Source organism: Belonocnema kinseyi, chromosome 4 (assembly GCF_010883055.1).
Source record: "Belonocnema kinseyi isolate 2016_QV_RU_SX_M_011 chromosome 4, B_treatae_v1, whole genome shotgun sequence".
NCBI classification, from domain to species: domain Eukaryota; kingdom Metazoa; phylum Arthropoda; class Insecta; order Hymenoptera; family Cynipidae; genus Belonocnema; species Belonocnema kinseyi.
The window spans coordinates 134664985-134669834 of record NC_046660.1 but is presented as its reverse complement, the minus strand read 5'-3'; the positions used below and the strand labels follow the sequence as shown (position 1 = coordinate 134669834).

Genomic DNA, 4850 nt, shown 5'->3' with positions numbered 1-4850 from the left:
GGAGCTCTTCTTAATATTTTGACACCAAAATCATGTCGATACACCTTACCGACTGCGAGTAAAGCCACCCACGCTTTAACTTGACAGACTGTATATTTCAAACGTGTCTAGATGTGTCGATTATAATTTAGAACCTTGTAGAATATTTCGACAAAGAGGGGATATATTAATAGATAGAGACAGTAGATCAACTGCAGCATGTATACCTTAGAGAGAAAAATAGATGGAGAGGGAGAGAAACATCTATTAAAAAATGTTTGAATTCAAAAAATAATTTTGTAAAATTGGTAATATTGCAGAAGGCTTTACGGTTGAGCGACTTGAAAAATGCCAGCAGATTCTTAAGAGGTCCTTTTGCATACGATCCACTGTATGCAAAAGGACCTCTTAAGAATCTGCTGACGTTATATTTCAAACGTGTCTAGATGTGTCGATTATAATTTAGCACCTTTTAGAATATTTCGACAAAGAGGAGATATATTAATAGATAAAGATATGCTAAATGATATGCAGCATGTATAGTTTAGGGAGAAAGAGAGATGGAGAGCGAGAGAGACAGGGTGAGAGATATGTATTAAAAAATGTTTAAAATCAGAAATAATTTTGTAAGAATGCAGAAGTCTTTGCTATTGAGTAACTTTAAAAATACAAGCAGATTGTTAATAGGTCCGATTACATACAGTTGATCACTGTAGCAGATATAGAATTTTATATTGAAATAGCTAGGATGCCAAGTCAGCCATTTGAAATGAAGAAAATACAATTTCAAAACGCTTGCTAGAATTTATCAAATAAATCAGCTACATAAATATTGGACTTGACCATGAAACGTTGAAATCATCATTCACATAATAGAGTAATCTGCTAAAAAAGATTCAATTTATTTACTTCAAACATTAAAATAAAGCATCATAATAACAAAAACAAATTAGGCAGTATTAAAGTTCAATGCAAGGAAACTGTGAATCAAACATTATAAAAAATGACACAGTGCATAGAAACAGATTTAGAATATATGCATAGTAACAGATTTAGATTTTTTTTCATATAGCTAGGATTGTAAAATAAACTATTAGCAATTAAGACCAGGTAGATCCTCCTGTAATGATAATATTATATTAACTATTTGAGATGAAGAACATATAATTTGAGTAATTTGAATGCTCTTGTTAGAATTTATGAAATAAATCAGGTACATAATTTTTAGAGTTGGCTGCTACAAGCGATGAGATCATCGTTTACATAATAGAGTAATCTGCTGAAAAGATTCAATCTACTGACTTGAAACAATAATATCTAAGGCATGGATACTGTGAATCAAAAATTTAAAGTGAAGAATTAAACACGTATATTAAAATGCACTATAATGTATAACAGCTGAAAATCTTGGTTTTTCTTGGAACCAATATTTTGTTTAAAATTTTAGTTAAATAAACCCATTTGAAGGGGCCAGGAATTTAAATTAACAGAATAAGGGCCAATTCCACCAAATCTGATTATATCCATGATTAACTAATCATGATTATTTTTAATCAATGATTAAATCAGAGTTAACCAGCGATGTGTTCTACCAAGCATTGTCGACCTCTGGTTAGCTAATCATATGCTTTGTTCGTAATAAGGTCTAGTTTCTAGGTCTTTCTGTTATAACGGCGACTCTGGTTGGTTAGAACGAAATTTTTCATGAACACTCGGCGCCATATTAGCATATGATAAGATTCCCTAAGTTTGAGGTTACGAGTGGCTTCAGTGGCACGTGTAATAGAAGAGAAATGGCAATTGTGTCTGAATATTCGTGGACTTCTCTGAACGTGGTTAAGCATTTCATCATCCTCAGATGAGGATAAAATATCATTGTAAAACAGAGCCATATTTCCTTCCTGTATACTGCACTCATTGCACTTGCACTTAAATTTCCGGGTTTTGTTACTTTAATCACTGATTATACTCTATAACCAGCCATTATTGGGCGGTTAAGTTAACCCGCGATTATCTCCCCCTAAATCGTGATTAAAAGAGTGGTGGAACGCAGAGTATTAATTAAATAAGGTTAATCAATTATTAAAGATTTTATCACAGTTAGTGAAATGGGCCCTAATTAAATGAAAACTTAGTTTGATTCAGAAGAGGTCTTTGGTTAACAGAGGTTATGATGGAATGCGCCACTATCAGGTACGCTGCTTTTCATATAGTTGTAACCATGCTTCTCCTGTTAAATCTTGTATTCTCTTAAATCAAGGTAACTAAACTGTCAAAAATGTATGTAGAAGAACGAGAAAGAGTAGAGGAGGAGGAGGAGGAGGAGGAGGAGAAAAAGGAGGAGAAGAAGGATGAGGATACTGTAATTGTGCAGTTAAAACAAGTAGGTACTGAAAATATTGAATTCAATGATTATATCATCCGTATCGTATGTTGTGTGGCATTTGGATGTGCAAATAAAAGGAGCGCAACAGATTCAACAGGAGAAAAAAATGTGGTTATAACTATAAGAAAAGCAGCATATCTGGTTGTGGCGCACTCTATGGTAATGTCTGTAAACCAAAGACCTATTGTTAATTAAACTAAGTTTTAGCTTAATAAGTTGCTATAGTTGAGACAAAAGTATGTTCACGATTCTTTTAATAAGAAATCCTTATCTATTCAACTGGACTTATCAAACTCATCCCGCATGAACAAGGTGTTACAACAGACAGTCGCCGTAACAACAGAAAGAGCTAGAAACTAGACCTTATTACGAACAAAGTATATGATTAGCTAACCAGAGGTTGAAAATGCTTGGTTGAACGCATCGCTGGTTAACTCTGATTTAATCATTAATTAAAAAATAATAATGATTAGTTAATCATGGATTTAATCAGAGTTGTTGAAATTGGTCCTTATTCTGTTAACTTGGAATCCTGGCCCCTTCAAATGGGTTTACTTAAATACAATTTAAAACAAAATTTTGGTTCTAAGAAAAACCAAGATTTTCAGCTGTTATATATAATAGAGCATTTTAATATACGTGTTTCATACTTCACTTTAAATTTTTAATTCACAGTATCGATGCATTAGATAGTATTGTTTCAAATCAGTAGATTGAATCTTTTCAGCAGATTACTCTATTATGTGAATGATGATTTCATCGTTTGTAGCAGTCAACTCCAAAAATTATGTACCTGATTTGTTTCATAAATGCTAGCAAGCGCATTCAAATTATTCAAATTATATGTTCTTCATCTCAAATAGTTGATCTAATATTATCATTACAGGGGGACCTACCTGGTCTTAATTGCTAATAGTTTATTTTGCATCCTAGCTTTATAAAAAAAATTCTAAATCTGTTACAGTGATCTACTGTATGCAAAGGGATCTCTTAGGAATTTGTTGGTATTTTTCGAGTTACTCAACAGCAAAGCCTTCTGCAATCTTACAACATTATTTTTTATTTAAAACATTTTTTAATACACACCTCTCTCTGTATCTATTAATATATCTCCCTCTTTGTCTAATTGTTCTAGAAGGTTCTAATTTATAATCAATACGTGCGGATACAGTTTTTTTAACATCACGAAATGTAATGCGTCATTTACAATAACCTTAAAGTTGTTTAAGAAAAATTGCACAGTAAAATTTAATGATGATGTCATTAGTTTTAGAAGATTCTGGGAACATAGCACCAATCACTGCGTCTGTAGAATATCGGTAAGGTAGGTTTCTATGGACTGGCTTTTATGATCTCCGAATTAAATTAGTTATCTAGAAAGCAATGTACCATCCTCGATTTCTATAAAAACTATATTAACTTTGGATTGTTTAATTTCTATAAACTATATTAACTTTGGATTTAAAAAGTTCCACAAAGCAGATATTCACTGTGTCATTTTTTATAATGTTTGATTCACAGTTTCCTTGCATTGAACTTTAATACTGCCGAATTTATTTTTGTTATTTATGATGCATTATTTTAATGTTTGAAGTAAATAAGATGAATCTTTTTTAGCAGATTACTCTATTATGTGAAAGATGATTTAAACATTTCATGGTCAAGTCCAATATTTATGTAGCTCATTTATTTGATCAATTCTAGCAAGCGCTTGGAAATTGTATTTTCTTCATCTCAAATGGCTGACTTGGCATCCTAGCTATATCAATATAAAATTCTAAATCTGCTACAGTGATCAACTGTATGTAATCGGATCTATTAACAATCTGTTTGTATTTTTCAAGTTACTCAATAGCAAAACCTTTTGCAATCTTATAAAATTATTTCTGATTTTAAACATTTTTTAATACACATCTCTCACCCTCTATCTCTCTCTCTCGCTCTCCATCTCTCTTTCTGCTTAAACTATACATGCTGCATATCATTTAGCATACCTTTATCTATTAATATATCTCCTCTTTGTCGAAATATTCTAAAAGGTGCTAAATTACAATCGACGCTTCTAGACACGTTTGAAATATAACGTCCTTCTTCCTGGCTAATAGTTTATTTCGCATCCTAGTTAGATCAATAAATTTTAAATATGTTGCAGTGATCCACAGTATGGAAAAGGACCTCTTAAGAATCTGCTGGTATTTTTCGAGTCGCTCAATCGTAAAGCCTTTTGTAATATTACAAATTTTACAAAATTATTTTTTGAATTCAAACATTTTTTAATAGATGTCTCTCTCTCTCTCTCCATCTATTTTTCTCTCTAGGGTATACATGCTGCAGTGAATCTACTGTCTCTATCTATTAATATATCCCCTCTCTGTCGAAATATTCTACAAGGTTCTAAATTATAATCGACACATCTCGACACATCTCGAGCACGAACCACCACAACTATAGAATATCGGTAAGGTAGGTTTCTATGGTCCCTGAT

At 32.1% G+C, this 4850-nt stretch overlaps 1 protein-coding gene across 1 annotated transcript in view; it reads right to left on the bottom strand.

Moving 5' to 3' along the window:
• LOC117172110 overlaps nt 1–4850 on the bottom strand; it is a 259054-nt gene that overhangs the window by 208067 nt on the left and 46137 nt on the right. The gene's annotated exons all lie outside the window — the stretch shown is intronic.